Raw genomic sequence first — 18753 nt, 5'->3', positions numbered from 1 at the left:
CCATTTGCTTCCCCCTCTTTTTTAAGTGGCCCCACGAAAGGGACTCCTTCTCCTTCCTGTGGGGACTTGCCACTGGCTTCAGGTGAGAGCCTTCCTGACTCCTCTTACCCGCCAAGTGGAAGCAATGTCTTACTCTCTGACATTTTGTCCACGTTCCGTCAGTGTTTCCCTTTGGGGGCCTGTCATGTTTTATTCTGCATAATCGGTGACTGTGTCCATCCGTTTATCCCATTGTAAAGGATAAACCTCTCAAGGGTGTGTCTGTGATTGATTTACCCTGGAGTCTCCCACAGGCCGTTGTGTCCACACAGCAGTGGCTGAACAAAGTATATCTGGAAAGCATTTACTCATATAGTGTTATTGGATGGCGTGAAACTGATGGGCTGTGCTAAAACCCACGCAAATCTCAGTATATAGCCTTCACTCCATGGTGACGAGGATGATGCATGCATTGGAGACTCTATTATTGAATCCCTTCCTAGGACATTAGGCCCTTCTCTGGTGGTTACGATTAATATGATTGCTGCTTAGTCAATCAACATTTGGTGCACAGCAAGGCATATAGTAAGTGCTCAGCTAACTTGGGCTGAGTGACTAATTTGGTGGATAAAACATACAAGAAACTGGTTTCTCTGAGTGAATCAGAATGAGGCATAGCAAACTCATTCAGGTTTTATTGGGCCACATTAAAAATTTCCAACGCAGTGAATTAAAACCAGTGGTTTGCTGGCAAGTGTTTAACAATCAGTTTTCTGGATGAGACAGACCTAATTTGTAGCATTTGCTGATTCTATTGGTATAAATATGGCCACCATGGCTGATTTCAACATGCCATTGTGACATCACAGGCCTTGGATTCGGGAGGGGAGGCACGTGATATGGGCTGTTGTCCAGCACACTGCTGGCTGAATTTTTTCCTCAGGGCTCGTGGGCCCAGCAGGGTGATGCTGTTGCAATGACAGTAACCACAGTGGGGTGCAGTCTGGGAATTTGGATGGTCTAGTCTTCCATGGCTGTATCAAGACATCCTACCAGCAGGTTGGATCAGTGTTTCCAAGTTCTTGATCTTCCCAGCCATGGAACATTATTTTGGTCATGTTTAATTCTGCTTGCATTACCCAGACACAGTAAATATGGTGGTTGGTTGGTGCCTTGGACCTCAGAATTGACAGCTGAACACTTAGTAATAAAAGCTTCTTAAACTCTGTATTAAGAACACTGGTTGAAATGCAAGGGGAAAAAAGTCAGTTAAATCAGGTTTTGTATGTCATAACAGTTGCTTTGCTGAATTTGAATAGATACATATATTTTTGGAGATGGAGTTTTGCTCTGTTACCCAGGCTGGAGTGCAGTGGCACAATCATAGCTCCCTGTATATTCTGGAACTCCTGGGCTCCAACAATCCTCCTGCCTCAGCCTCCTGAGTAGCTGGGATTACAGGTGTGTGCCATCATGCCCAGGTAATTTTTTAAAAAATTAAAAAAGTTTTAGAGACAAGGTCTCCCTATATCACCCATGCTGGTCTTGAACTCCTGGCCTCAAGTGATCTTCCTGAGTTGTTGGGACTGCAGATATGAGCCACTGTGCCTGGCTCTTGAATAGATATACTTTTTGAAACCCAACTAAGTTCCACTGGTTTGGGGACATGATGACAACCGTATGGGTATTATTAAAATTGGAAGTCTCCACCTAGAATTGCTGTTTGTCTTCATTAACTTTCATGCACACTGCCAGGATGAACAAAAATGCTTAGGAGTGTTCAGTGTACTAAGGATTTAATTTCAGAGCACGGAATTTGGAGTAAGACAGTCCTAGATTCAAGATCTGGCATTGTGAGCTTTTGTCTGTCTAACCTCAGTGTGCTAATCTATAAAGTGGGTTTAATAATAATAATGATGATAATAATAATAACAAACTCCTAGCACAATTATGAGGCTTAAATGAGCGAATGCTTCCAAAACTCTTAGCACATAGAAAGTCCCGATTGCTGAATTGGCAATAACTAAGGACACTGGAATGCCTCAGTAACCCTAGAAGCCTCGTGATATTTTCCTAGTTAGCTCTGCTTTCATAGTTTATTGTTAACCTGAATATATTCATGTTTTTCCAGCAAATTATATTACCTGAATTGATGCTTACAATAATCCTGTGATATAGAGACTTACCTGACTTATTGTCGTCCAATAAGTCAAGGTGATCTCTGCATGAGGTTGAAGTGTGAAGTGGGGATTCTTTATTGAATGCTCACTCTGTTGCTGCCTCTTTACACCCAGGTCTGGCCTGTGCTGCCCCAGGGGGTGGGAGCTGTCACAGAACAGAGACCGCGTAGGCTGAACTCTTCTAGGAACCAAAGCAGAAGCTCTTCAAGGAAGGGACCATGTTTTTCAGACATGGATCGTCATCCCAGGGTGTTTGGGAGGTGGAACAACTACAAGTTGCCTCAGAGGGTCAATTAATAGTTATTAGTGATGGTTGAGAATTAGTTAATGTTATTTTCCTCTTGAATTGTACTTTTCTTTCAATTGTCCCAAGTCATTCACAGCCTACAATTGTGGGGTGATCTTGTTTGCAATTCCAATACCTATTTTGATTACTGCGTTATTTAATCCTGTATGGGGAAGTCTGCATCGATATCTACTGATCCACAGGAAAAGCAAATTAACTAAAAGCCTGATTAAAAGGCAACTGAAGCTGCACATAGTGGTTTCCTTCCAAAGAGATGAAAAGAGGGAAAAAATAATAACATTGTAGTGGAGAAACCTGAAAATACTACCTCAGGGTCCACCTCAAGATCAACATGAACGGTGGTAAGCATGTCGATAGCATGTACCCTGGAGAGATGTGATGAGGAGGGCATTTACCTCCGTGCTCTTCCTCCCCAAAACCAATAGCTTCCATCTAACCATGAGGAAAACAGCAAACAGATCCCAACTGAGGGACATTCTACAAAATCCCTGACCACTATTCCTTAAAACCGTCAAAGTCATCAAAAACAAGGAAAGTCTTGAGAAACCGCCCTAACCAAGAGGATCGTAAGGACAGATAACAAGTAAATGAAATGTGGTGTCCTGGGTGGGATCCTGGACCAGAAAATGGACGTCAGGTAAAAACTAAGAAAATTGGGATGAAGTATTGACCTTAATTGATAATAATGTATCAGTATCGGTTAATTAATTGTAGGGCACGAAAGTGCCCTACAAAGAGAAGAGATTAACAATAGGGGAAACTGGGTATGGGATATATGGGAACTCATACTATGTGCAATTTTTTCCATAAATCTAAAGCTATTCTAGAATTTAAACATTATTAAAAATAGGCAACTCAACCTAGAAGCTTGCTTAATTGATTGATTTTTGCAAATAAAATTAAAAGTTATAATTGTGAATATAAAACTTTTAAGAAATAAAGAATTTAATATACAACTTGATTGTATACTATTGACAATCCAGGGGGCAGCACGAAATGAAGGGAGAATGAAAAGACATGTAGAGACGGCAGGAGTGTGAGACCGAGACCAATATAAGGGCAAGGAAAGCCACTCTGATCATAGATGGAAAATCTTAACCAGGCGTGGAACAGAGGCTTACACAGCAATTCATGTGAAAGAGAAACACAAAAAGCTACAGAAAACATGACTTGGAGGTGGCGCCGTTTCCATCTTGTGCCTACTCTGGTCTTGCCGCTCAAGCCCAGGCGCTCTTTGACTTTTTACAACTGTCGTTAAAAGACTTATTGGCCTTCAGGCTGGAGGTTGTTTGCCAGAGTGGCCAGAAGTTTTGTATTCCTGCATCACATGAAGCCCTTTAAAAACAATGCTTTATAGAATAATTTAAACATTTGCTTGAATGAACACGACTTGCAACAACTTTACAATGAAAATAATAATAAACTGGAATCTCAGCTGTTGCCTAACAAAATGAAAGGGAAATGAAAATGAACACTGTCGTGTTACAAGAACGGCCCACTTAAAACCCAAGCTTTGGAAAGTCGGAAGGGACCTTAGCCGTAATGTTTAGCTTGCATTCTTGACGGTGTCAGGAACATAGGCTAAACGGGAATTCCACGTGCCGGAGTTGCCTGAGCTCCCTTCATGTTTCGTTTAGGAGCAAGATACCACACTGTGCATTGTCTGCCAGGGCCTCAGCCTGGCTGCAAGCGTTAGTGAACAGACAAAAATGCTGACAGACTTGCATTTGAATTTGTTTTTCTAGGCAATGGTTTTATATATTAATCATTGAAAATGGCTCTTGCATATTTATGATGTGTGCTCTCAAAATATTTTGTAATTGAGCATTTCCTTCCATGTATCATTTTTAGTTTACTGCAGTGTCTCCTTATTTTTACTTTTTCTTACTGAGAAAAGAAACATATACCCTTTCCACTACATTTCTGTTAACTTTCAGCTGCTGAGTCATATTGTTGAATGGAATCATTTTGGTTCTTTATGTTTTTCCAAGTGCACTATGACTTCCTTTCTCTTTGGATTAATTCTGGGAGGCTTGTTACATGGGATTGATGCTAGGGGTTCATTTTATTTTATCCTAAGTGCGTTACTCTATTTTTTGGATCCTGTGTTTTCTTTCATTCTGTGTGTGTGGGGGGGAGGGGTGTTTCATTTTCTTCGAGTATATTGTATTTTCAAGTAATTTGAAAAGTTTTTGTGTTTTCTTCATGCCTAAAAAAATTCTTCATTTTACCCATTTCTGACCGATAGTTTGGATGGCTATAGAATTCAAGGTTTAAAATAATTTCCTTTGATAACTCTTACGACACACTCATTATTTCATAGCAATTAATTTTTTGGTGGTAAATCTGATGCCATTCTGATTCTTGTTTCTTTATAGATATGTTTTTCTATCTCTCAAGTAGATTGAAGACAGTTCCTGGTGACTACTATGACAGTAGCACTTTCTCCTGTAAATTTTTTTATCAATATCTAATTTAACCAATTTAATTTCTGTCCTCTAGGTTTTTTTTTTTTTTAACTGAAATTATCTATGTTGTGCTGACAACGTAAGGGTCCCACCATTCCACCCTTATTTTCCTAACAGAGTCCTGGGTAAATTTCCTTTCATACATCTACACCGTAGTTTCAATGGGAATTTTAGAGGAGGTGGATATGTTCAGTCCACAGACTGGAAGCAGAAACCCTTTCAATTCATTCTGAATAATACAGTTAGCACTGAGGCATGTGACTCTCCTTGGCCTGTGACTGGAAAAATGAAAAAATGGGTTCACAGGATACTTTAGTTAAGAGAAAATTCCTGTGGTACAATGGTTAAAAGAGCAGGTTTAGTTCCAGGCCCGCCACTCCCTAAGCTAAGGGGGCTGGGGCACATTTCTTAAAAGCTTCCTGCCTCTCTTTCCTCACCCATGTGATGGGCATGGTACTGGCACCTCCGCTAAGGGGTGGCGTGAAGGTTGAAAGAAGCCTGAGAACCTGGCACAAAGTAAACCCTCAATGAATGTTAAGTCTATAAAGTATCTTCTCCCCTGGGATTCTGTGGCAGTTTTTGAAAATGTGCAGCATTTTCTGATAGAAAGGTTGTTTTTCAACGAAGAATCATACACACCTGATCTGAAAGATGGTACAATAAGCGACTGACATGCAGGTTAAGCAAAGACAAAGCCGGAAGGGACCTAGAGCCTGTCGTATGCCACCACCTCATTTCACCCATGAGAAAACCACAGCCCAGCGGGTAGGAGTTGGTGGCCTGGTGACGGAGTCCCGATCCATATCCAGGTCTCCTGATTCTCCCGGGTTCTCCCAGGGCACCTAGTGTTTGCCAGGCATTGTTCAGGTCCCTCATTTAATCCTCAGAATAGGAAGGTGCTTCTACTATCTCTGCCTTATGGAGAGAAAGCTTAGTCTCAGAAAGGCTCAGAGAGGCTCAGAAAGGGTGAGTGTAGCAGAGCAGCCCTTTGTGTGGGGCTGGGTTCCAAAGTCAATATGAAAAGCAAAAACTCCATATGGTCCAGTCACCCTAAATGCTGCTTTGGAGACCAACATATCAGCTGTCCCTAAATCCAACACAACATGTGGTTGTTCTCTCCTGCCTCGATACCATTATTGTTTTCAGCAGAGCTCTGGATAAAGCAATTGACTTGCAACTGGTGGATATGACGTATGAAAACCCTGAGATCTGAGCTGGGAATGACAGCGTCCCGCATTCTATCTCCTTCTCCCTCTGGGACAGGTGCTTCCTGAGTGAACTGGTGGGCACCACTCCCTCCCTTTAAATTCCCTCTTTCCCTTTTACAGATTCCTGGAGTTGAACTTGGAGTTCAGCCAGCATAGGCTACAACCTCAGTGCTATTTAAAGGAGCCGCACTGCTGTTAGGTGGGAGCATTGGGCATGTGTGCCCTGCTCCAAGGCCAGTCAGTCCCTTTCATGGGTTCTTTCCTACTGTCCTAACAAGGCTCAAGGTCCCCCAGTTTCATCATGCCAGGCTGATTTAGTTCAGCTGACACTCAACATAAATGACTTCTGTTTTCTAGTATAAATCTCTGGGTATTTTATGAACCAATAATGTCCAAAGTGGACATGGACTCTTTTGCTGCTTGGTAATTACCACTGACCTCTTTCCTGGACCCTTTTCCATAAAGAGGCCACCTCTTTGGGGGCAGCTCTGCCCTCGTCTTTTCTCCAAGGCTGTAGGTGGAACAGCCAAGTTCCTAATTAGCCAGGCTGCTTGGGATCAGATTTTCAGGTCAGTGTTTGATGGAGGGGTAATCGGGGGAGGTGATGCATTGACTTTGATTAAAGAACTATGATGAATCAAGATAAAATTGACATTTAATTTCTTTCAGACTACACTAATCTTGCAGACCAAACTTAAAGATGAATTGTCTTCTTTTTTTGGTTTGCTGGGGGAGGAAGTTACTCATGGAAATGGTAAATCTGACAAAAATTTGCTATAATTTCACTCTTAAGTTTGCTGCTATTTAATCAAACAAGAACTCATAGAATGAATCAGTGGAGATGCAAGGTCTCCCACTTTTCCCACCAAACCTGAAATATTACTCCAGCACTGAAGTTTGCTGCCCACTGCTCCCAGCTGGGAAACCCCACCCAAGAAGGATCCTGACCACCTCTTCATCATCTCAGGTTCTGCCATGTTCACCTTCTTCCTAAACCAGTGCGAAGGTGATCCTTGGGGCTTAAAAAGAAAAACAAAACAAAACAAAACAACAAAAAAAGTCTTCAAATAGCAACACATTTAGAATAACAATATACTTTGAACACCACCACAAAACATGTGATCTTTTTCCCTAATTAAACTGACACTCCTCTTTGGGGCAGGGGAGAAAGAAGAGGAAACAGCTTCAAGTGATAATTGTCTTTTCTTTGATTGTCACAGGTGAAATAAATAATAGGCAAACAGGAACTCACCGGTCAGTAAATTAAACTACTGTTAACTATTCTCAGCATGTGCATCATATTGACCTGATAATCTCCGAGATGAAGTGATTTACAACAGCTGTGAATCTTCCCGTTCCAGTCTGAGTGGTCACGGGACGGGCTGGCTCCGCGGAGAGGGCTGCCGAGGAGCCTCCCGGAGAAGTAGCAGCCTTTTATCAGTAGATGGGAGTAGAGCCACGCAGATGGAACCTGGCGGAGCAGCCGGTCCGGAGTTTGTCCCCAAACCTGTGTGCAGTCTCCACCGGACACTACGGGAGGGAAGAAAGGAAAGACGTCCAGCAGGTGAGATCAGATAACATGGACTTTCAAATCTGTGTCCTGCTGGGGCACATGCGATCACAGGCAAAGTCGGGAAGTAATTTCCTGCCAAGCTGTGTATTTCATTTTGCACTTTTTTAATTCGGTTAGGAAATGATAAAATTATCACTTTTAATTTTATTTCTTAGTATCCTATTAATATTATGAGTTTTCTCCTTTTCTCCTGTTACTGTTTTCCTCTTTTCCGTATAGCCACAATTCCTTTCCTAGCCATCACATCCCTTCTAGGAGTGGGGTGAAGTATAACTAAATACATTTTTAAAAAGCTGTAAATATTCCTGTGGAGTGTATGGTTATGATAATTTTCCTCTAAATTATAGAATGAAAGAAAGTCATAGACTTTCTTGTGCAACTAGTCTATTTTCTTTGGAAGAAAATCGGGTACATTTAAAAATGTATTGGTTTGGTAGTTAAAATATAGGCTAATATTGGTTTGACAGTTAAAAGTATATGCTAGTATAGATATTGCATAATAGAAACAATAATAGAATATATAATAAAGTCAGATATAGAGGCTTGATCATGCACTTCAGCTCTTGGCATGTATTTGTCAACATCATAGAGTTAAAAGATTTATTTATTGATTTATCATTTATTTATTCATCTCCATTCCTCACTTTCACTGCCTCCTCCCACCTGTCCCTTACAGCCACCGTGCTCACGTATTTTCTGTATATTTATTAGCACGTGTTGCTGTAAAATACATGTTGTTTGTGGACATGCTTTCTAATTTACATAAATGGTAGGCTGTTGATCTCTTTGGGTTTCTTTTCTTTTTTCCCCTACTCAGTATTGTGCTTTAAAGATCCATTCATGTTGCTGTGTGTAGCTCCAGTCTCTTGCTTCCATCTAGAATGTGATGTTTTCTGCACTGTCCCCCCCAGGAGGGGACAGTATGACCGCCTATGGCTCTGTGGGTCCCAAACAGTGCTGTGATAAGCATTCCTGCCCAGTTCTCCTTGTGGACTTATGTGAGGTATCCTTGCCTGGGAGCAAGATTTCTGTGTCACAGGACACAGGTACGGTTAACCTGGTGGCCCTCCACAACGGCCACACCACTCTATGTTACTACCAGCAGTGCTTGTTTCTGTGTCCCTGTGTCCCCAACTTGGCCTTGTCTGAAGAACAAAGACATTCTCTCCTTTTATTCAGATCTTCTTTTATATCCCTTTTTTGAGTTTAAAAATACTATTTCTATTTTTAAAATAGAATTTTTAAAATTTAATTTAATTTTTTAAATTTAATTTCCAGATATATTATAATTTTCGTGGCTGTTGTGACTTTTTCTTGAAATTATATTTTCTACTTTTGTATTGCTTATGTGGAAAAAATGCTATTATTTTTTTTTATAAGTGATTTTGTACTTAGAAAGCTTCCTAAACATTCTTAGTGATTTTTATAGCTTATCTATTGATTCTGTTGTATTTTATTAGTAAGGAACATGTTTCCTGCAGACAACAGCATTTTGCCTCTTAACCTCACACCTCTTATTTATATATCATTTCTTAAAACGTTGGCCAGGACCACTGGTGGTATGTTAAGCAATCGTAGTAATAGTAAACCACGGTGCATGTGATTTGGGCTTCTACCCAGCTTCATCACAAATGTATGTGGATTTGCTTGATTCATTAAGATTTTTAAAATACTGGCTTTACTTGTTTATTGCTCAGTTACTTTGGTCATATTGACACAGTTACAGACCAATTAAAATGATGAACAAGCACTTGGCAAAATAAGTGTTTTTAAATCCCACCTGGAAATTATTGAACCAATGAAAACATAACTCATTCTTTAACAATTTTTTTGAGAAAATTATCTAAACTTAATACATATTATGCATTTGAAGGAAGCAAGGACACATCCTGAAGACGACTCCAACTTGGAAGACCAGCGATGAGTTGTAGATGCAAATTGCACAATAACTAAGTGCACACACAGCAGTATTGGATTGCATGTTGTCAAGGTGGTCTTGAAAATAGATTTGGGAGGAAATAAAAACTTAGGATACCTAAGATAAGTAACTGGATTTCCTGATTTTCTCCTCTCACCTAATTGAATGTGCAAATGATCTGTCTGCACAATGAACTCATGCCGGTGGCTCTACTCTTCTGCATTTGTATGTAGTGAGTGTGTGCCTGTGTATGAATTTACACCAAATCATACAAGCTTTATTTTCCTGCAGGGAGATCTCAGCGCCCCCAGAACAAAAGGAAAAATGGTTTCTTAATCATGGTGGTCTTTGCAACATTACCATGTAGTTTTCTGGTAGTTTTATTTGACCTGTCATAAAAGCAGGAGACAGAGATGAGCCAGTGCCTATTAAAGTGGAGGCATCAAAGGGACCTTGCTGTGCCCTGGTGTATGTGTTGCACTCAGTAGGGGCAACTTCCTTATGTATAACTGTAGTATTTTCCTGTGCGTGTTTCCCACATCCAGCATTTCAGACACTGATTTTGTTTCAGCCACTCCTCCTTTGAGAGCCTGCTAAGTACAGGCTGGACTCTGATCCTACAGGAAAATCTCTCTGAGGTCCAGAATCCCTTTAGGGGATTCAAAAAATATCATTTCAGATTTCCATATGAGTTGAAGTAAACTACTGGGTAAATTTGCTGTGCTTATTCTTTCCTTTTCTACATTACAGTGGCTGCAGCTTTGGGAAGACCTAACCGAGCCTGGAGGACAAGGTTGGGGGAGTCAGGAAACGTTTTCTGGACAGGTAACTTTCTACCTGAGTTTTAGAGGAGGAACCAGGGTTGGTCTAGTGAAGGAGGGGTAAGGGTGCTCCAGGTAGAGGGGATAGCAAGGTCAAAGTTCCAAAGGTGTGAAAGCAGGTGGCTCACAGGGAGAGGAAAGTGACAGAGCATAGCAGAAGAATGGGAGGCAGAGGAGTGTGGGGGAATGGGCAGGCAGACTACGACCTCAAGTTGAATGTTTATCCTCATTGCCTTGGGAAGCCCTACCTTTGTATGCTCTTTTGCTCGTGTAGATTTTTCATTCTGTGGATCTTCCAATTGGCTTTTCTCTTTCTAGCAAGTTAGCATAAGGTCAATTTCTCCATTTTAAAAAAGCATCTTAACTTGAGGCATTTTTTGTACTTTAGGTTAGAATCTTTCCTCTCTTCATCTCCTTTTACTTAAGCACTCTATTGCAATAGTACTCTTAAATGAAATTATTAAAGAAATAAATATCCCTGTGATCCTCAGGCTAATAATTTGCTAAATGTGCAAAGGATTCTAAAATCCTCAGGCTGCTGGGTTTCAGTTGCATTCCTGTTACCTGCAGTCATGGTGATGGTGTCACACTATGAGACAGTCACTAAAAGAGTTAGTCCTGTTGGGAAAGGGGACAGATTTTACCTTTGAACTTTATGCTAATTTAATTTTTCTACCCAAACATTCAGAATATATAGACTCATGGTGATGGGACCAAATTTTGGCCTATCTAACTTTTTATGGTTTATAAAGTATGGTAATATAATGGCAAGAACATTGTTTTACAAACAGCATTGGGTTCTTGGGAAAGAGAGAATAAGGGAAAAGAAACCAACATTTATTGAACAACATCTATGTGCCAGATGCTGTAAGGGGTACTTCCTACACATTATCTCATTCAGTTCTGACTGTGGTCGTATGAGAAATGGGTTATCTTCCCTCATTTCTGGCTAAGAAAACTGAGAATTAAGGGACTTGCTTAAACTTAAACAATGATGAAGGGCCATATAATCTGGTTCCAAAGTGCACACTCTTTCTCTTACAATTAACTGAATGATAATGGTGTGCTTTTTCCCCTCTAATTTGTTACAGATCTATTTTTAAAATGATATGGATAGAATAAAACATTAAATGCTCATTGAAGGCCAGGATCTTGTCTTGCTTATCTCTGTCTCCCTAGAATCTAGCCTGGAACCTGTCATCTAGTGGCTGGGAATATTTACTGGATGTTTGAGAGGAAGCAGGAGAGATGGAAGGAGAAAGGGAAAGCATAAGGAGGAAGGAACAGAAAGAGAGAAAAGGAGAAAAGTAAGAAAGGGGAGGAGAGAAAGAAATTAAAAGTGCAAGACCCAAGGAAGAAAGATGATAGGGAGATAATTAAAACCAAAAACCCCCACAGGCTATAAGAGGACCACTACAGCTGAGTGCAGAACTTGATGAGGCACTTCTTGCTGGCTGGTGGACCTGAAATCAGATGTCTGACTTCATCCAAGAGTCAAGACCAGGACATCAGGATTTCCACCTCTGGATAAGATGGAGTAACATGGGCTGGATTTGGATTTACCCTCTTGCCTGGAATAACTTAAAAAAAGACAAAATATATAAAATAATGGTTTTTAAATATTGGACATCAAGCAATGAAGGTTAGTGGTACCTGAGGGAAAGGAAACAAACTACGTGAATCGTACAATTTCTGCTACACTAGCTTACTACCTGAAGAGAGTATCCAGGCTGCAGTGCAGGGAGGGGAAATCCAAGTCATGTCCAGAGGTGTCCCTTAGTTAAGGAGATGGAGATGGGAATCCAGAAAGGCCAAGGTATCTAGAGTTCACAGGACAGCATACTAGAGAGGAGAGAGATTCACACACACACACACACACACACACACACTGCATTGGACATTTGTAGTGAGTATCCCTTGAGACTTCAGTTCTGATTTGTCAGCACATGTGTGTGAAGAAAGTACCTGGGGCTTTGGAGAAAAAGACCCAGAAAGGGTAGAGCAAAAAATCTCGAGGACTCCACAGGGCCAAGAATAGTTTCTGTTATTACAAGCCATGGTGGAAAGACTCATAAATCAGTGGGCATTTATAGTATTCGAAAATGTGTTGTCTTACTACTGGTCAAAATTTAGCCCTAAACTAAATGTTGTTCTGAACTAACAAAGCTGAAAAGCAAGACATGAAACTGTTTTTAAGTGACTTAATTGCATGCCAGAACAGAGATCAAGAACACTTTACAAAAAACAAAAAATCCAGTACTCAACATAGTAAAATTTATAATGTTTGATATCCACTAAAAAATTACCAGTCATGCAAAACAGCAGAAAAATATGATTCATAATGAGGAGGAAAAAAAATCAAACTGATACAGAAATAGCACCAGTGATAGAATTACTAGATGAAGATATTTAAACAGTTATTTCAGCTATATTGCATATATTCAACAAGCTGGAAGAAAGACTGAACATATTAAATACAGATATAGAATATATAAAAAGATCTACAATGTTTGAGGTGAAAATACAATGAATGAAATTATCAAAAGACTAGATATCAGAAAAGAAAAGATTCATGAACTTGAAGACATAGCAATGATAACTAGCTAAAATGAAACAGAGAGAAAAAAAGACTGGAAAAAATTAGTTAATTTTGGGACAACTTCAAATGGTGTAATATTCATATAATTGGAGAGAAAGAAGGAGAAAAGACAGCAACCCACAGACCCAAACAGCTCAGCAAACCATAAGCAAAAGAGACATGAAGAAAATTACAGCAAAGTGTATCATAATCCAATTGTTCAAAACCAGTGATAAAGAAAAAATTCTAAAAGAGGCCAGTGAGACAAAACACATTGGGTACAGAGAAACAAAGATAAGAATGACAGTAGATTTCTCATCAGAAACAATGCATATCAGAGGACAGTGGAAAACATTTTTAAAGTACTGAAAGAAAAACCTGTCAAGCTAGCAAAATATCTTTCAAAAAAAGATGAAATTAAAAAGAAAAACTTTTTTAGACATAAAACACTAAAAGAATTCATCATTAGCAGAACTTCATTACAAGAAATATTAAAGAATATTATTGAGGCAGAAGAAAATTAGTACCCCATGAAAATATGAATCTACACAAAGGAATGAAGAAACTTCAGAAGTGGTAACTGTGTGGATAAATATAAAAGACTTCTTATCACTTTAATTATCTTAAAATATATTTTACTGTTTAAAAAAATAATAATCTATTGCGGGGTTTATAACATGTAGAAGTAAAATGTGTGACAACAATAGTACAAATGTAGAAATGAAAATATACTATTTTAATGTTTTTACACTATTAGTGCAGCAAAGGATAGAAAAAGTATACCATGCTACCACTAATTTAAGAAAAGGTGGAGGGGCTATAATAATGTCAAAGTAGATTTCAGAGCAAAAATATGTACATATTGTCACAGATAAAGGGTTGTTTCATAAGGATGAAGTAGTTAATTCATCAAAAGAGCAACATTCCTCACTATCTACGTAACTAATTTTCAAAATACCATGATGCATTGCCTAATGACAGGGATGGGTTCTGAGAAATGCATCATAAGGCAATTTCCTTGTTGAGTGAACATTACAGAGTCCACTTACACAAACCTAGATGGCACAGCCTACTACACACATAGGCTATATGTACTGTAGGAAATTGTAATGCAATGTTAAGTATTTGTGTATCTAAACATATCTTAACATAGACAAGGTATCATAAAAGTATGATATAAAAGATTAAAAAAATGCTACACCTGTATAGGGCACTTGCCATGAGTGGAGTTTATAGGACTGAAAGTTGCTGTGGGTGAGAGTGGTGAGTGAGTAAAGGCCCAGGACATTGCTGTACACTGCTGTAGACTTTGTAAACATTGTACTTAGGCTACACTAAATATGGAAAAACAAGCACCACATATACTCACCATAAAATTGGTATTAATTGATCAACACGTATGTGTACATACAGTAGTAACATTCATTGGGAGTTGGGTAGGTGGTGGGGGGAAGAGGGGATGAGTATATTCACACCTAATGGGTGCGGTGTGCACCATTTGGGGAGGTGGACATACTTGTAGCTCTGACTCTGGCGAGGCAAAGGCAATATGTAACCTAAGCATTTGTACCCACATAATATTCTGGAATTAAAAAAAAAGAGAATGTAAATATGTGGTTTGGAACTTAGATTAAAAATGGAAGTCTCAAAAAAATAAAAAAAATTATTAAAAAAGTTTTTTTAATAATAAATTAACTTTAGCTCACTGTAATTTTTTACTTTATAAACTTATTCAGTTTTTTAAAACTTCATAGCTCTTATAATAATACTTAGCTCAAAACATAAACACATTGTGCAACTGTACAAAAATATTTTCTTTCATTGTATTCTTATTCTATCAGCTTTTTTCCAGTTTTGAAATTTTCATTTATTTTTTACTTAAAATTTTTTTGTTAAAAACCCAGACACATACACTAGCCTAGGCCTACACAGGGTCAGGATCATCAATACCACTGTCTTCCACCTCCACATCTTGTCCCACTGGAAGGCTTTCAGGGGCACAATACCTCTTGAAGGACCTGCCTGAGGCTGTTTTACAATTAGGTTTTTTTTTTAAATAAGTAGAAGGAATACACTGTAAAATAACAGTAGAACTATGGTACAGTAAATGCGTAAACGAGTAACATAGTCATTTATTATCATTATCAAGTATTAGTACTGTACATAATTGAATATGCTAGACTTTTACAGGACTGGCAGCACACAATAGGTTTGTTTACACCAGCATCACTGCACACACATGAGGAATACATTGTGCTATGCCATTACGATGGCTACAGTGTCACTAGGTGATAGGAAATTTCAACCCCATTATAATCTTATGGGACCACCATTGTATATGTGGTTTGTCCTTGGCCAAAACATCCTTATGTGGCTCATGACTGTACATGAAGAAAAGGCCATCAGAGGGCTGCTTCCTTGGGCCATGGGCAAAATTGCAGGGAACTGGACCTGGTACAGCCGACCTTGGCCTTTTCTGAGGGCACGATGAGAACTCCTTGAACCTCGCTGCCTGATTTCCTGTAAGGATGTTGTTCCGAACTTTGCTCATTATCCAACACATGTTTGGAGATGTTTAAAAAGGGAGGCCTCTGACTGCCTGCTGGGATCCAAAACTTCCCTTCCACACCTGTGCAGGTGGGCGGGCAAGACCACCCCGGGGCCCTGCTGCTTCTCTCCCAGTGACTGAGGGCTGGATACTGGATTCAGACAAAGGATTCACTGTGGTAACTTATGTGGCCGAGTAACCTGTCCACACACTTTGATCATCTTCAGCACCCTCGTTACACACAGTCTCACTGTGTAACCTGATTCATGAGAATTGTGTCATTCAGACCTGATTTCCATGAAAAAATCTATGGCTCTGCTGGTTGTTCAACATCTTCCACATGCCAGGCACCTTGTAAAACACTTACACCTGAGTTGCCTCATTTTAACCCTGGGAGGTACATTATTTTGCTCATTTTTTAAAAAAGAGAAATTGAGGTCAGAGGGCTAAAGAGTGGTAGAACAAGGACACAAATTCAGGATTATTGACTTTAAATATTCTTTAAATATACTTTGTTTTAAGTATCCAAAAACAGTATTCTGTTTCTGCCTCCAATAAATAGAATTGCTGTCATGTCTTTTTTTTTTTTTTTTCCACCTGTAAATTTGGGGCCTAGGCTGGGTGGTATTTAAGCTTTTGCTTAGAGATTGTTTGTAGTATTAAAGTCATGTGCTGCATAATGGTGTTTCTGTCAATGACAACCACGTATACAATGGTGGTCCCATCAAATTTAATGCTGTATTTTTCCTGTACCTTGTCTATGTTTAGATATGTAAATACTTACCACTGTGTTATAACTGCACTATTCAGTGCAGCAACACGCTGCATAGGTCTGTAGCCGAGGAGCAATAGGTCATGCCACACAGCTTAGGTGTGTAGTAGGTTGTACCAGCCAGGTTTGTGTAAGTACACTCTGTGATGTTCACACAAGGATGAAATCATCTAATGATGCATTTCTCAGAACACATCTCTGTTGTTAAGCAACGCATATACCAATGCCTCTCACCACTGCAGTATAACCACTCTGTGCATATCAAATCGACATTTTTCTTTACTATTGGGCTTCTTTTTGTGGTCTTAATTGTGTGATCTCAATATTGGCTATTTCTTTAAGAGCAGCAGTTAAAATTTCTGAGTGTGCCACTATTTCAGTGAGTCCCAGTGATGAGGGATTTATATTTTAAACGAATCTCTTATTCCATTATGAAAAAAAAAAGCTGTCACTTATCCCCACATAAATATACTGATGAGTCGAATCAACTGTCCAAAAGTGCTTCACAAACTCATTCCCATGTAACCATGAAGCAAAGAGTGGAACTGCTGTAGCTTTTACAAAGCAGAAGCTGACACTAGGCATATTTGAACACCGTGAGATATGGTATCGCTGGGGACAGGGAGTGAGTTTAGTTAATAATGAATGGCATATCCCATAAAATACCATTACACAGTGTTCAGGGCCCAAGAATGATGACATAATTATTAGGAGACTGGGAGATTAAGATATAATTTAAAAAAACATGACAGGGGAGGGTGTAATTGGGGAGACAAAATACACAGGAAGTTTGTAATTTACATGTCAAAATACCTTTTTCATGTTTTGATTGGATTAGACGCTGCCTTTCCACTCCATTTATCCTGGCTTCAATTAGAGGCAGCGAAAATGACATCTCATGTTCATATTCTTGACACACGCTGCTCACTGGCACTTTCTAATGCTAACCGACAGAAGGGGAAAGGGAAACTCAGTTTTGCCTCCATCCTGCACTTTTTACTTAACCCCTAATTTGTTTCTAAATGAGCCTGTCACTGCGGTTCACGGGGCTTTGTGCACAGGCTGCTGGCGCCTGGTCCTGGTGGAAGCTCCCGTCATAACTCTGTGCTTCAGCCCACCCCTGTGGGCTTTCTGGGAAACTCCAAAACTGAGAACTGTGGATTCCTTTTGGAATAGGATGGTGTGAAGACACGCACTGAGGAGCCAAGCTACATTATCAGCATCATGTATTCACGGTGTCAGGGACCACAGAGCACAGCTCTCCAAAGCTGAGGACGTGGAGTGGCGAACACTCCCTCTGATGGTTAATTTTGGGTGTCAGCTTGATGGGGCTAAGTGACGCCAGATAGCTGGTAAAATGTTATTCCTGGATGTGTCTTTGAAGGTGTTTTTAGGAAAGATTAGTATGGGAATCAGTAGATGGAGTAAAGATCACCCTCACCAATGTGGGTAGGTTTCATTGAATCCTCTGAGGGTGCTCATAGGTGAAAAGGCAGAGGAAGGGCGAATTCACACTCCCTGCTTGAGCTGGGGCATCCGATTTCTCCTGCCTTCACACATCAGACCTCCTGGTTCTTGGGCTTTCAGACCCTTCTCTGGTTATCAGGTATTTGGGCTCAGACTGAATTATATCATTGGCTCTCCGGGGTCTCCAGTTTGCAGAAAGTAGATCATGGGACTTCTTGGTCTCCCTAATTGCATGAGCCAATTCCCATAAAAAATCTCCTCATATAGATATATCTCTGTCTCCCACTGGTTCTGTTTCTCTGGAGAACTCTGACTAATACTCTCCTCTTATTTTCCTTTGTTCCTTTCCTACTGGAATTTACCTAAGGCATCTTGCGTACGTTCAGTGGAGGTAAATCCTAAGGTTTTCCTTTGCCTTGAATCCCTGGTAACTCCTTCTCTCACAGACCTGACAGCGCAAGGCCCATATGAAAACCTTTAGTGAAACATTGAGCTTAATCCTCTTTTACTTCTGAGAGTCACGTATCTACCAACCTGAAGGCATTAAGTATCCAGCTGGCAATTACAATTATCTGCAAAATAAAAGATATTATTATATTCTCATCTACTTGATGTAAGAGCTTATGCTTCGCTTTTATCATCTTGGCACTTCTCTTGTGTTGGATGCAATGATGCTGCTACATCTGGATACATTTCTGATTATATTGGTAGCAAAGTATTCATTTAAGACCTTATGTAGTATGAGTGACTGGTGAACATAGGCTTGTCTACTACTCAGCAAGTGTTTGGCTGCAGTTTTAAAGAGCAAGACTTGGTTTAAATCTCAGGCCAAATAAGTGCTACCTGGGAGAAGTGATTGGTTCTTCTTTCTAGCTCTGTGGCCTCCAACCATTGGGCTATGGATTGGTATCGGTCCCTGGGCTGTTAGGAACTG

This window comes from Eulemur rufifrons, chromosome 3 (assembly GCF_041146395.1).
Source record: "Eulemur rufifrons isolate Redbay chromosome 3, OSU_ERuf_1, whole genome shotgun sequence".
Classification (NCBI taxonomy): Eukaryota; Metazoa; Chordata; class Mammalia; order Primates; family Lemuridae; genus Eulemur; species Eulemur rufifrons.
This window is presented reverse-complemented; position numbering follows the sequence as displayed.